The sequence below is a fragment of the Canis lupus genome, chromosome 30 (assembly GCF_048164855.1).
Source record: "Canis lupus baileyi chromosome 30, mCanLup2.hap1, whole genome shotgun sequence".
Classification (NCBI taxonomy): Eukaryota; Metazoa; Chordata; class Mammalia; order Carnivora; family Canidae; genus Canis; species Canis lupus.
Window position 1 is genome coordinate 35,008,114 of NC_132867.1, and position 15,555 is coordinate 35,023,668.

The window sequence follows — 15,555 nt, forward strand, 5'->3', positions numbered from 1 at the left end:
TATTATCATTCCTGACGATCCGCCATACCAGCCCTGGTTGCTCTGATACCCCGTCAATGGTCCCATTCAGATGAAGCCCCGTTTTGCATATTATTCTTAATAAACATTCATAGTACAAGCCATAATGGCCCTTTCAAGGCTGCTGCTTTGAATGTGTATTAACAACAGAGTGCCTTTGTGTACTTACATGTAAAAATACACTAGCCACCCTGTTGATATGTAGCATATATATTTATAAATATTTATCACCAAGTCATGGCTGACATTTTCAAAATGCTGCATTTGAACTAGGCCTCGTTTTTTTTCTGTCTCCCAAGCTGAGAGGCCAGACGAGGTTAATTAATCCAATTTTGCCTAATAATGTGCGGCATAATGATCTCCATGCCCTGGTTTTATTTGTTGAGGGGGAGGGGGCTCCAAGGAAAGGCCTCCGTGACTCAGAAAGGAGGGGTTTCCTGACTCCAGGCTTGATCTCAAGCCAGCCTGGGATGATGGAGACGTGCCCACAGCACCTTCTGAGGAAGCAAGAAAAAGAAGAAGCAAGTCACAAACGAAACCCAGGGTTCTGGACTTGGGTTACCTCCAGGGTAGGGAATAAAGTCATGTAATCAGCATCTCACCCGATTCCATCCCTTGTCTCCTGCTGAGCTGCTAGGAGACTCCAGTGATTCAGAAATGGCATCCCGAACGCACTCCTTGCCCCACACGCTGTGGTTGATATGAGAACACTTGCCCCGGTGGCGAGGGCAAAACGAGTGTTGGATCTGATAAGGATTGGCCAACAGAAATACCTGGCCTTTAAAAAATTGATGAAGGACATAAAGCAAACCTTTTTTGGCTTCTTGCATTGGGCTGGTTTTATGAACCACAATGCAATGAAGACTCCTTTACAAACCTAGTCTCTCCAGATTATCCCAGCAAAAGTATCCTGCTTTGTGCATTTTGACCCATATTTACACTTGCCTTCTAACTCTCGGAGCCAGGATGCATGTAAGCCAAGACTTTAAGCCATATCTAGGAACCCCTGGGTGGCTCAGTGGTTGAGCATCTGCCTTCGGCTCAGGTCATGATCCTGGGGTCCTGGGGTCGAGTCCTGCATCTAGCTCCCCATGGGGAGCCTACTTGTCCCTCTGCCTATGTCTCTGCCTCTCTGTCTCTGTGTGTGTGTGTGTCTCTCATGAATAAATAAATAAAATCTTTAAAAATAAATAAGTAAACAAATCATATCTAAATTCCCTGAACACCCACTCACCTCCACTCAATTCATTTAGGACTTGGTGCTGCTTCAGTGCTGTGGGCTCCTCTCTCCTCCCTGCAATGGCTCATGGTGTTTTAAGAATCCTGTTAGCCAGCTCCTGCTCCCCATCCCCAGGTGGCTGCCAAAGTCACAGAACAGACTTCACAGGCAATAAGCTCCAAGCTTATCCTGCCTCATCACCTCCTGGCTTGTCTCTGTCCCTGTCCAGCTCTGAGGGGCCAGCAAGGTACTCATCCCATACCACCCTCCAAACCACACTCACTTTCACCTCTTGTCACCTCCAGGAAGCAAAACTAGGCTAACAAATCCCACATGCCTGTTCCATTTAACACTGATGCAAACAAAATGAGGGGAAAGTGGATCTACTTCTTTAAAAAAGTAAAATGTGGGCCAGAGCCAGTTTAGCTTTTAAACCACGTATTCTTTGGATCACCCATGTGCCACACAGAGCTCATCAGCACCTGCGGCTCACTACTAAAGATGCTTGAGTCGTGAACCCCTTCCTCAATACACCCTCAAAAATTGATTGCCACATGGGCATTCACTGCATTCTTGTTTGCTTCCTCAGATCATACAACCAGCAAAACAGCAATGAATTTGAAATCAGAACCCTGGAAAAGAACCCTCCTGGCGTGAAAGCTGCACGATCTTGGGCAAGTTACCTAACCTGTAGGAAACAGGGGTCATAAACGTGCTCCATGGGGCCACGGTGAGTCCTGAATAAAACCGCTTAAGAAAGCACCCTGCGTGGCCATAGTAATTCTCAGCAAATCTCTGTGGAAGCAGTGACTGAGGAAATAAAAACTAGAGATGATTTTTTCCTGTTACTTAAAATCAGATAAAACAACACCTTGATAGTTCTAATAGTGAAAACTTCAAACTCATAAAGTTAATAAGCATTTGTAAACTTGTGAATGCTGATCTTTTCTTTTAAATAAATGTTCCCCCTCACCTGGATCCCATGGCATTTTATTTGTGGTATTGAGTGTGTAACTTATGCCAGGCTGGAATCCTCCTGATTACGTGTGTGATTAATGCCCACAGCATGGCTTGTCATAATGGGGCCTAAGCCAAGGAGGCATTAATGATTACTTATTAATCAGCACGTGAATGGGCTCACCTAATGTGCCCCTCAGATTCTCAGCCTCACCTTCCTTCTGGGCCCTTGACTGTTTCCTTGGCTTCAGAAGCAGACCAATTCCATTGGGCCCAAGAGGTTCTACTGCCCGAGGCCAGGTAGCTCCATGCCCAACATCTCTGGCTCCTCCTGACTCTTGTGGATTCACTGAAGTAGGATGAGATCTACACAACAAGGTATAAAGTCTGATTTCTGCCTGGCTGGGAAGGAGCTGGAAGAGACAATTAACTGTATAAGGGAGTTAACTCCCCAAAGGGCAGATGTAGACCAAAGGAAGCAGAAGACTGGAGGAAGCCAGGGAGAAAAATGTCTTCTCCCTTTCTTCCTCCAATAGACTACTCTGAGACACAGTAACATCTGTGGATCTGATGAGTATATCTGCCAAGCAACTGTTCTTTCTCCGTGGCTCTCTGTATTGTTTTTTCTCAGTTCCCCTTTCCCTCACTCTCACTGCCCTGAGATTGCATCTCCCAAATAAAGCATTAGTACCTAATCCTTGCCTCAAGCTCAGTTTTCTAGAGAACCAAGACAGAGTATTTAAAAGATGCACAAGTTGAAGAAGAAGGGAAAAGGCTTCTGAGTCAACATGGAAGAGACAGAGGCTGAGACTGTTAATAAGTCGGCTCAGTGGATTTCATTATACTGCCTGGTTAACATGGTACAGCAGACCAAATGTTTGCATCCTCCCCAAATTCAGATGTTGAAGCTCTAATCCTCAAAGTGATAGCATTTGGAGGTGGGTCTTTGGGAGGTAATTAGGTCATGAGGATGGAGCCCCCATGAAGAGGATTAATGTCCTTATAAGAAGACTCACAAAAGAGATTTTCCTCCCTCCTTCCCTCTTCCTACTCTCCTCTTTCTTCAGGATGTGAAGACACAGCAACAAGGCAGCCATCTGCAAACCAATAAGCAGGCTCTCACCAGGAACTGAACTGGCCAACACCTTGAGCTTTGGCTTCCAGTTCCAGAACTCTGAGATATAAATGTCTATTGTTCAAGCTCCCCAGTCTGTGATATTCTATGACAACAGCCTAACCTGACTAAGACATATGATCAAGCCAGCTGGCCCCTGCCCCTCCTTGGAGCCCAAGTCATCAGAAAAGCAGGGGCACCAGGCTGTGGCCAACTTACCCCACTGGGCTCTGCGGCAGCCCCAGCAGGAAAGTCCAGAAAGCCCTGCTCCCAGCCCATCTGGGGCTGGGGCTGAGTCTTCAGTGGCTCAAATTCAGTCAAGGGCAGAACACCAGAACAGTTTCTCTTCTTTGTCTTTTGTTATTTTTAAATAACAAATGCAGATGTGGTCATCTACTAAAGAGTTTTGCTCTCGTGTAATGTGAAGATATGTTCAGGCTAGCGTTAGGTGAGTGAGTTAGACAGGTGGAAGGACCACCCCCTGGGCACACCTGCTCTCACTTGCTCTCTCTGTGGGGTAGGCTGACCCACAAAGGGATCTCGTCTTATTTTTGTCCATGGCAGAGTTCCTGAGGGCACAAGCCCAGCTATGCTCCTTCTGGACCAGGCCCCACTCACCAACAGAGAAAGGTGGTTCCTTTTAAAGGATCCTTAAAAAAATAAAATAAAATAAAGGATCCTAACTGAGGGCTTTTATAAGGAAATTATTGAATAATTCCAGAAGTAAATAGGTCATAATTATGATTGTAAAAACAGTAACATGCCCCTTAGATGTGTAGTATTGTGCTATTTTCAAAATTGTTTTTCAGGTATTATTCCGTTTGATTATAACTGCAAAAGCCCCTGAGCTCTGTAGTAGCTTTGTAGTAGGTTGAATCATCTGAAACTTGCCAGTGTTGTTAGTCAAAGCTGGTTGACTATCAGTAGTTCCACACAGTTCCATGTATTTGGTGGCCAATGTCCAAATTTGGAGGAGAACACAACATGAGTAAGCAAGAGGCCTTGAGAAGGGAAGAGTCAGAAGAGGAGATGCAGAAAGAGAAAGGATGAGAAACAATCATTAAATTAAGTTGTACCAACAATGATCACTTTTCCTAGTAACGGGAATTCAGTGTGGTTTTGAGGTTTGGAATCCGATCTGTATTCTTCCAACCAAAGAATCTTTTTCCTACAATTAACACATTTTAAAGTGGGCGTTTAAGTATCTGCTGACTGATGAATGGACTCCCAGGTCAACATAGGGAAGAAGGCGACCAGCACCCAAAATGAAAAAACACTAATGAAGAGTAAAAACATAGCTTGTTTGTCTAAGCAAGAGTGGAGCTTAAGCAACCATGGTTTTTAATACAGAATAATTTGTCAGGTGACCTTGAATGAGACTGTTAACCCTCTTTGTGTTGCTCTGAGAAAGGAAGATAATACGTATTCCATACAGGGCAGTTCTAAAGGAGGGTAAACATGATTGATCACAGCATGTTTGGAAAAGGAAGACAGTATAGTAAATCCTAATTATAATAACTGATTATAATGATTTCTAAAAAGAATGCCTTTTAAGAAAAGAAAAAAGGGGGCAGCCCCGGTGGCTCAGCGGTTTAGCGTCGCCTTCAGCCTAGGGCAGGATCCTGGAGACCTGGAATCAAGTCCCATGTCCGGCTCCCTGCATGGAGCCTGCTCCTCCCTCTGCCTGTGTCTCTGCCTCTCTCTCTTTCTCTCTCTCTCTCTCTGTGTGTGTCTCTCATGAGTAAATAAATAAAAATCTTTATTTTTTTTTAAATTTTTATTTATTTATGATAGTCACACACACACAGAGAGAGAGAGAGAGAGAGGGAGACAGAGACACAGGCAGAGGGAGAAGCAGGCTCCATGCACCGGGAGCCTGATGTGGGATTCGATCCCAGGTCTCCAGGATCGCGCCCTGGGCCAAAGGCAGGCACCAAACCACTGCGCCACCCAGGGATCCCTAAAAATCTTTAAAAAAAAAAAAGAAAAGAAAAGAAAAAAGGTTAAAATTTTTAAAAAGATAAAAAAAAAAAAAAGAAAGAAAAGGAAGGAAAGAAGGAAGAATTCTGGGCCTTCATGGGGTGTCGTGCCTCATGCACACCTGAATGAACCCAAAGGGGAAAAGGCATGAAAACTTTATTTTTAAACATTTTTCTTATATAAATTAATTCCATGTTTCAACTGTCAAGTGATCCCATTTCTAGATTAATATGCATGGGCCAAAACTTATAGGTAGGCATAGGTATCTTTGTTTTATTTATGCCAATGCTAAGTGTAAACATTTGAAGCATAAGTGCCAGAAGCTAGCGCTGTCCTGATGTACAGAAGGACGGATATTTTATCGGCATCCCTGGGCCCCCAGCAAGGGGGTTGTATCCTCGAGTCCATTCCTCCAGTCCTCGATGGCTTCAGGACGGAGCCCCACCTCCTGCAACACTCCACCCTGGGGTCCTGAAACACATGCAAACACGTTGCTTGAATTTTCGGGATGGATTTACCAACCCATTAGCTCTCCTCTCTCAGTTCTGTTTCCTCCCTACTTCTCCCCGACACGCACACAGTTTGCAGAGTTTCCAGCCCAAACAGAACATGCTCCGCAGGGAAGGGGGCTGATTGGTTTAGTTTGCGGGCAGCCCCGCGAGGGGTGGTAATTGACACTTTAACGTATGACATGTTGCATTCCTTCATATCGCCGCGGTAATTGAACACACATGAAGCCCCCCCTGCACCGGTGACCTCGGAGTGTGCCACACACCTGGAAGTAGTGAGGTTCAATTAATGTGTCACCGCCACTAATAACGGCTACCAGTGAGAACCACCAGCAGCCGGGCAACAAAGCAGAGAGCAGAGCAGAGTCAACCCCGGGAACGGCTGCTCCCCAGCAGGGCTGCCCTGGACCAGCTCTTAAAATCTGAGCTTTCCAGGAAAACAATTTGCTTTTAATGATGCCAATTAATTTTACCTAATGGCTTTGCTCATCTCTCATAGAGTTATTTTCGTGCTAAAATACCAAATAGTCCACCGAGAGGAAATGATGATTGGCCCAGGTACATTTTTTGTGATAACGCATTTAAAAATTAATATTAATAATAATAAAAGATGAGAAATGGAATGATCTGAAAGGTGGAACTCAAGCTGAGGAAATGCAAAATTAATGTGAATTCCACCTTTTCATCCTTTGGGCCGTTCCCCGTGTGTGTGTGTGTGTGTGTGTGTGTGTGTGTGTGTGTGTGGCCCAGGGACACTGCAGGGGTTGGTGCAAACTGGTCCCTGCCTTCCCAGCTCTCAGGACTCCACGTGACTGGGTCCAGTTAGTGCCACCTGCGCGGGCTCGCAGAGGAGGGCAGTCCGGGCGGAGGAGCCCTGGAGTGACCACCTCCGGGTCTGCGGACTCAGGTGGCTCCCGAGCAAGAGCAAGCGGCTCCTAAGCTCCAGGAGCGGCAGGGCAGGTCCGGGGAGGAGGAGGAGGGAAGGCAGAGAGGTCAGAGACCAAGTCGGAGACCTTGGGGGATGGGGATGACAAAGAAGGGAGCATATTAGATTGCAAAAGAGGATTAGGCTACGGGTTGGGCATACTCTTGGAGGAAAGAAAGAAAATTACACGGCATTTCGTAGTTGATGAATTCCATTTTAATAATTAACAAAACCTTGCAGGAACGTCTGAATGAATGGAAATACGTCACAGTTGAAAGGCGATCCTATTCCACAAAACGACCTGTTCTCCCTGACCACGCCCTGTCCTCCTTCTCCCGGCCACGCCCCGTCCTCCTCCCTGGCCATGCCCAATCCTCCCTCTCCCTGGCCTCTCCTCATCCTCCTCCCGGGCCGCACCCCAACCTTTCCCTGGCCACGCCCCAACCTTTCCCTGGCCACGCCCCAATTTTCCCTGGCCACGCCCATCCTCCTCCCTGGCCACGCCCCAATCTTTCCCTGGCCACGCCCAGTTCTCCTTCCCTGGCCACGCCCCATCCTCCTCCCTGGCCACGCCCCAACCTTTCCCTGGTCACGCCCCATCCTCCTCTCTGGTCACACCCTAACCTTTCCCTGGCCACGCCCCGTCCTCCTCCCTGGCCACGCCCAATCTTTCCCTGGCCACGCCCCATCCTCCTCCCTGGCCACGCCCAATCCTTCTCCCTGGCCTCTCTTCATCCTCCTCCCTGGCCACGCCCAACCTCCTTTCCCTGGCCACGCCTCTGACCTCTGGCCACGCCCATCCTCGTGCCTGGCCACGCCCAGTCCTTCTCTCTGGCCACGCCCAGACCTCTTTCTTCCTTGGCCCTGCTGAGACCTCCTTTCTGGCCACTCCTGCCCTCATTCTGTCTGGCCACGCCCACACCTCGTTTTTTTTTCCTGACCACACCCCTGACCTCGTTCTTCCCCAGCCACGCCCAAACCTCGTTCTTCCTGACCACATCTAACCAAGTCCTTTTGCCCCATGACTGCTTGTGGGGTGGCAGGAGATTGCTTTGGTTCTCCGCGCTTCAGGCTCGCCTATAAAACAAGGGGGTTGTGACTTAGGTAAGTATGAGCTTTAGCATTTTGGTTGGTCTGCAGGGAGAACAGGGACCCCACAGGGGTCCTCTTTGACCCACTCCTGGCCCTAATGGCCCCTGAGGAGGAAGGCCTCCTCCACATGGGAAGCAATCTAGAGCATCCTAGACAGGGAGAAATTGTAGGCAGGCTTCTGGGTAAGCCCAGCAGCTGCAACATACACATGCTAATGTCTGTGGTCTCCTCAAACCCCACTAGAGTGACGGAAAAATCAAGAGCAAAAGGTTAGGAGAAGGAATATCAGAAGATAGGAGAAGTTAATAATATTTTGAAAGGTGAAAACAATGGACAAATGGTATCTGACTTAGCAGGAAGAAGAAAGTTGAACCCCACCTGCTGGAGAGAGGTGGATGGGAGGAAGTATTCCTGCCACAGAGCTCTCAGTTCCTGAGAACAAGTATGTCTGAAGTCAAGAGGACAGTGTGATGCTGAAAACAGGACAGGTTGGGGGTACCTGGGTGTCTCAGTGGTTGTCTGCCTTGGGCTCAGGTCATGATCCTGGGGTCCTGGCATCAAATCCCGCATCACACTTCCTACAGAGAACCTGCTTCTCCCTCTACGTATGTCTCTGCCTCTCTCTGTGTGTCCCTCATGAATAAATACATAAAATATTAAAAAAGAAAAAACAGGAAAGATTGTCCAGGAGCTCAGCACCCTCAGCTCTCTTCTTCCAGCACACATTGGTTGTTCTGCACCCTGGATGGTGAGCCACTTCACCTCTTCCTGAATGCCTCCCCCTGCCTACTCTTTAGAATACTGGAAATCTCTGACAGTCGAACCAAAGAGTCTCAGAGCACTTGACCCAGCTGAGGGCGGGACAAGTGGCATCATGCTCTGGGAGATAAGCTCACCCCATCAGATGGCATTGCAAAGGATGGTGCAGTCTTGGAGGCAAAGGCGTTCTTAAGTTTGCAGTTTGGAATTCATAGTTTGGGCCCTTGAACACTGGTGGCCTGGCTGCTCTTCTCACATGAGAATCTTCTCACATAGCCAATCTCCATGTGCTAACATGAAGAAGAGCCTTTTCTGGAATGGTTTGAACCCGGGGGTGGGGGGGTGGGCATGTCGACACTGAGATTCTCTGCATGGCCAGGGTGCCTTCGAGTCTTCCTCGTATGATTATTCCAAGTATTTGCTGCCCTCGCTGTGGGAGGACTATATCTCCTCACCCCACATTGGGCTTGGCCAATGAAATATGAGTGGAACTGATGTGTGATGCCTCTGAACTGAAGCTTATGAAGCCATTTACTCCTTCTTTGCCACAGAACCCATCTGTCCTGGAGGAAAGCAGGGTCCTAGACCTTCAGCACGGGGCCCAGGAGAAGGACAACATGAGGCAGAGTGAACATTGTGTGCACAGGAAGGAAGCCCTTATTGTTGTAAGGATCTACAGTTCTAGGAATTGTTACCCGAGCATTGCACAGCAAAAGGTGACTGCTACCTCCCCAGTGACAGTTGCAGCCAGGATTGGCAGGAAGGGCATTCTGTCTGCTGCATGGGATGAGCACTCCTGGCGCCTCGGAGACAAAGGTCTGGACTATCCCTGAAGAAGCACCTTTGACCCAGACATGGCCACCTTCACGGAGCTCACCAGCTGGCAGCATGAAGAAGCACCTCCCTCTTTTGGACTGTGGGCTGCAGGTGGCTTGAAGAGGCTAGAGTGGGAGGACATAAGTTAGGGCATCTCCCTTGAGGAATCCTGGCCATATTCCAGGAATTTGCAAGGCCTGGAGGTCCCAGGTAGGAAGGTAGGAACAATGAATGACCTGGTAAAAACTGGGTCTTTAATTGTGCCAATTATTAAGCTTTTTCTCTCTCAAGGCTCTGAGTTTCATTGCTTCTTTGCCACATGGCTGTCAGGCACTGCCAATAGGAGACTGCAAGGCTCTAGGAAGAACTGGAATTCTCTTCCTGTTTGCTGTCCCTGGCAGCATTGCATGGGCACACACCCCTCACTCTGGTGGCCGCAGTTGGTTTCTGTCCCTTCCATGTTCCCAGGAACAGCCTTTTGTACCCAGCCAGAAGGATAGCACTGGCAGACAAGGACCTCTGCTCAGGGCTCTGAGCCCCTAATCCATGGGTCCCTCCTGCAAGTTTCTATTCTGATAACCCGCCCTCCCTGTCCTGTTTCCATCACCGAACCCCACCTGGTACAGGAATGCAAAGTCCACCTTTAGCTTCCGGGGGTAGAGGCTGGGTCAGGCTATCTGAGATAACCACCCAAGGTTTAGGGAGTCTTTGGTCCTAAACCTTGTGAGCCAGAGGACTGGTCCAAGTAGTTGCTGAGCATTATTATGTGCCCCAGATTATACCAGATGTTGTACAAGATACGAGACATTTAAACTACAGTCCTGATTGCCAAAAAGTTCAGCTGGAAAGAAGGGCTAAGTCCACATGCACATCCAGAGAAGGAACAGTTTGTGAATGCCAGAATGGTCAAAAAGGTCACCAAGGATTCTTTTTTTGTAGGCTAATCAGGCTTAAACCAGCAACTCCAGACGTCTTCAAGATAGACAGAAGTGCCAAGTAGAATCTACTTGATATACTGAAGGAGAGAGAGAATTAAGGGAAATTATCCCTTTTCCCCAAGATTGCAGAGCAAATTATAGATGGCCATATTTCCACATATAGATGTGTCATCTTTCCAAGAATGGTCAATTTTTTTTCCCAATGAGCTACCAGAATGGCTAAGATTTAAAGGACGGACAATATCAAGTGTTGCCAAAGATTGGAACAACTAGAACTTTCACACTGCCAATAGAGATGCAAATTGTTACAAATGAGTTGGAAAGTATGTGGCAGATATCCACTCAAGCTAAACATCTAATAGTCTATACCCTGCAATTCTGCTCTTGGACATAAACCCATGGGACATGAGTGCTTGGGTGCACCACAGTACACGTACAAGAAGCTTTATTTGCAATAGCCTGAAGAAGGAAACAACCCAAATGTCTATTAACAGTTGAAATACTTTTTTAAATTGTCTGATATTCATACAATGGGCTATAACAAACAGCAGCAAAAAAAATAGCCATCAATTTCTGCAGGCAATAACATTTCACAGACTTTTTTAAAAAAAGATTTTATTTATTTCTTTGACAAAAAGAAAGAGAGAGCACAAGCAGGAGGAGTGGCCAGCAGAAGTAGAGGGAAAAGCAGGCACCCCGCAAGGCAAAGAGCCCAATGTGGGACTTGATCTCAGGACTCCAGGATCATGACTTAAGCCAAAGGCAGATGCTTAACCAACTGAGCCACTCAGGTGCCTACATTTCACAGGCTTAATATTTTAAAAAAGAAGCCATATCCCCAAAGAGCACTTACTGTATAATTTTGTTTGTATAAAGTCCAAAAACAGGTAAAACTCATCTAGAGGGGATAGAAGTGAGAATAGTAGTTATTTTTCAGGATATTATTGCTGAAATAATGGGGTGGGTGTGAGAGCTTGCAGGGATGTTAGGAATGCTCTATAGTTTGGTCTGGGTGGTAGTTACAGTGGTGGTTACAGAGGGATATGCAAATAGAGATATTGAGTTATTTGCTTAATATTTCTGTACTTTATTGTACATACTTTATACCTCAATTAAAAGGGGGGGAGAGAAAAAATAAATTGCTCAGACATCCCCTGTCTGGCTTGGGTTCTCCTGGAGGCAGATTGTGAGACTGGGGCTGGAGGCACGTGGTTTATTCTGAGGTACAAGAAATGCACATGACTGATAGGAAGTGGAACAGTGACAAGGGGAAGATCAAAGGTGTGCTGGGTCATGGTTGGAGAACTTGCACTTCAGAATGATCCCATGCAAGGGGCAAGGGACCTGGGGTATTTATATACCTGCTCTGGAGAGTCAGAAGTGGAGGGCAGCCAAGAAGGGGTGCAAATGCTATGGCTCCTATGGCCTAAAGGCTGCTGGGGCCAGTGAGCCCTTAGGCAGCTGGAAGTCAGCCACAGAACCCAAAAAGGACACAAGTGAGACACTGACAGTGTCTTACACTCAAGTGACACATGTCCCAGTCACAGCTCCCATTGGTTTAGAGAATTTACCATGACAAACAAACAAAAAAAAAATTAACTCTTGAGTTCTCAAGTGGTCATGAAATAAATGTGTATTTCATTCCATTCTCACCACCTGCACCCATTTGAAAACTTGAGGCATTGATATATTGCTGAGAAATAGCATTCATGTAGATTCTCAGGGCCCTTGCAATGACCCCAGGGACCTTGTGGAGGGTCTGTGACACCCCAGGATTCAGTGTGTCAACCACTAGTGCTCTTTCAGTTGTGGAACAGGCCAGCTGCCCCCAAGCCAGAGCTCTTAGGCCTGTGATTTAGGACCCATTGTGATGGTTTGAAAGCTCTGTAAAACTACCTTCTTCACCTGAAGATGAAGTCACATTTGGTATTATCAATGTCTGAATTAAATGGGCACTCAATGTGATCAGTGCTGGATTGAGGAGGGAAAAAAAGTGCTCATTATATATTCACTGTTGCCCTTACTGGCACAAAACTGCTGCCCACTGGCCCTGACACAGCCAGCTCTGTCAAGGCCATGGCCATCCTTTTTGCCCACTGCTGCTCCCAGGTGCTATCTCTGAAGCACTGTGAAAACCTGAGTCTTCAGTGAGCAGGACTCCCTGTGGCCTCTCCTGGCCTCAGAGCCAGCTGTGAACCTGCCCAAGAGCAGGGGCAGGGGCAGGTACCAACAGGCTGTGGAGTAAGCCTGGGCAGCGAGTATAAGATCCCTGCTGACACTTGCATTTGCAAGGGGCATGGCAAATAATCGTTTTTCTATAATTTTGATTACCTCTCAAGCCTCCATTTCTGTTGGTGGAGGATATATTGATCTTGGCAAGTCAAGGTAAATTTCAGCTCCTTGCCATTTAAAACACATTGCTTTACAGTATCTCTTCAGATAATTTAGGCTCTTCAGGTGAATCCCAGGCTTAAGCCTTAGGCAATTCCAGAAGCCTCTGCTTCCTGTATGTCCACTCTAGTCACCCCCTTTCTTGGCATTGGTGATGCCCCACCCCACCCCAACAACTCCACCCTTGTTCTGGCTTCCAATCCATCCCACAGTCCATGCCCATAGGACCGCCTCATCTCAGAGACCTGGTGGTTGGCATCATGAAAACCTCCCTCCCAGGCACCCAGAAATACTCACTCTTCAGCCAGACCCCACTCGGCTGGAGAGGAAACATCTTGGTTCCCACTCAGAGCTGAGAGCACAGTCCACCTTCCCTCTTGCCCTCCTCCTGCATCCTGGGGCCTTCAGGGCTTCAGCTCAACAAAGGCCATTCCCTCATGTCTGGATCTGTGGATCAAACATGAGACCCCAGCTGGGGCCCCACAGTTCGACTATACACACACATGGGTTACATCTGCATGACCTGGACCCTTCCTTCATCCAACAAAACTCAATTTAAAAACCACTTAAGTTCTTTTCCCTCAAAGTCTTTTCTTCTGCTTGAAACGTGGGGAAAAAACAGTGTCCCTGATGCCTATTTTGTCTGCTAAAGAACGTTTTTCTCCTTCCCAATTCCCTACCCATATGCTAAAGGGAATTTCTCTTAGAGTGTCTAACCAAATGCAGAAATAGGAGGGCAGTCTTGAACCCAAAGGACAGCAAAGTTGGATATGCAATTAAATAAGATGGAAGAGGATATATATGCAAAGGGACAATAGGAAACAGAAAAGGCCAAGCAGCTGGGATGAGGAGCAGGGGAGCTGAAGAGAAAATGAAACGAGCCGGAAACTGGTGACAAACACCTCAGTGGAATCACACGCCCGAGTTGTAACAACAGGGACCCAGGCAGGGTGTGTGTGCTTGGGTCAACGAGCCTTCAGGTCTCCCCCATTTGTGGAAGTCAATAAGGCAAGAGGAAGTTGACCCTGGCCACCCACCCAAAGCCTTGGTGATGCCTGACTCAGTTTACAAGGCCCCAGCCTGCCCAGTCCTGCCAGCTTCCTGGCTCCAGTGCCAGCTGGAGTGGCCCCAGGGAGGACTCATGCTGTCATGTTCACAAACCTCGCAGGCCCCAGGGGTGAGGCCTGAGCACAGCCTCCACCTTGCCCCCCCCACCCCCCATGGCAGAGCTGGAGCAGCTCTGACACCCAGCGTCGGGTCTGACCCAATCTATGAAGGTTCTAGCAACTACTGGGAACTACAGTCTAGACGGAGGAAGTAATCTTGGCCTGGGACAGACAGGAAGGAGCCAGCAGATACACCACTTGCCCCCCTTGGCCTGTCCCTTCCCACCCCCCTACTCCCCAGCCTGTTCCAAGCAGCAGGGATTCTAAATGGCCTCCCTGGAGAGGCTTCCCATGGCCACGCAGCCCTGCTCTCCTGAGCAGCTGTGGCCTTCTTCCATTTTGCCTTGCTGCTCTTCCTCCCTCACTCTGGGTCCTCTAGCTTTGCACCACCACCACCACCACCACCACCCCAAAACACTATCAGCACACAGCTCTGCTGCGTGTCCTGTCATCTAGGGCACCCCAGCGAGCCCAGCCCCTGCAAAAAGGTGCCCTCAGCAGAGCAGTGAGGAGCCATATCTACTAGAATATGAGCTATAACCTCATCAATTTCCTGGAATGGGTGTTAGAGGCAGAGTTACCTGTACCCATTTCCTGGGGAGGCTCTAAGAAATGACCACAAACTTAGCAGCTTAAAGTAACTGACCCATATTTTGTCACAGTTCTGGAGGCCAAAAGTGTGAGGTCAAGGTGTCTGCCCAGCTGTGTTCCCTTCGTAGACCCTGGGAAGGATCCTTCCTTTGCTGTGCCAGTGTCCTGTGGTCCCAGGCTGTCCTTGGTATTTCTTGGCTTGTGGCTGCATCTGTCCACCCCACCGCTCCCTGTGTCCCTGAGGCTCCCTTTGCCTCCCCAAGAACTCCTGTGGTGGCACTGAGGCACCGTGGGCCCACCTGGATAATCCAGGATAATCTCCTTATCTCAAGATCTTTAACTTAATCCCATCCAGAGTCCTTTTTCCAAACAAGGTCATGGTCACACAGGTTCCAGGGATTAGGATGTGGACATACTATTAGGGCACCATTTCTCAACCGACCATGCCATCTTCACTCTCCTGGCTGGAATGCACAGCAGAGAGAGAAAAAGAAAAAATCATGCGGAATGGAATGTTAACTTCACCGCCAGACAGTTCTATGGAAAGAGAAGCACAGGCAGGAAAAAGTGCTAATGTTTCCATCGCTGGTGCCGTCTGTGGCACAGGAGAGAGCCCACCTTCAATCTCCATGTCAACATGTGTTATTTCTTCCTTGAGAGAAACAAAAACGAATAATCCAGTGTTGCTGAGTGAAGCAGCTCACAGATGGAAGAGCTGGGGCTGGCTGTGTGCCCCTGGCTCGTGGTGACCCGATCCACCCACCTGGCCTCCCCTCTCCTCTGCCTCCCGCCGGCTCATTTCAACTGCTTTGGGCCGAAAGGGCCCCCACCCCAGCCATAGCTGGAGTGGAACTGTCAGTGCCCCCATTTAAAACCCATTTGTGAAAGGCTCATAAATCACACCCTTGGAAAACTCACTCCTCATTATAACTCTGTTCAGAGCTTTAAATAAATGTGAGTGTGTAGTAGGTTGTTTGTTTTTTCAGCAGGGGGTCATATGTAAGAGGATTCTGCACCACATTCTTTCAGCTGTTTGTGTTATTAAAGCCAGGAAAAATTATAGGCCATCTCTCCAAATGC

The 15,555-nt window shown here is 48.0% G+C and overlaps 1 long non-coding RNA gene across 3 annotated transcripts; it reads right to left on the reverse strand.

The window, feature by feature from the left end:
• Positions 1-258: 258 nt before the first annotated feature.
• LOC140621339 (uncharacterized) lies at positions 259-3,352 on the reverse strand. Of its 3 annotated transcripts, XR_012021052.1 has the most exons (4): positions 2,409-3,352; positions 1,253-1,376; positions 621-764; positions 259-515 (listed from the first exon to the last, which is right to left on the reverse strand). It is a non-coding gene; the product is annotated as an uncharacterized lncRNA (long non-coding RNA). The 3 variants fall into 3 exon arrangements; XR_012021050.1 differs by lacking the exon at positions 1,253-1,376; XR_012021051.1 differs by lacking the exon at positions 2,409-3,352 and having other exon boundaries at positions 1,253-2,390.
• Positions 3,353-15,555: the final 12,203 nt, after the last annotated feature.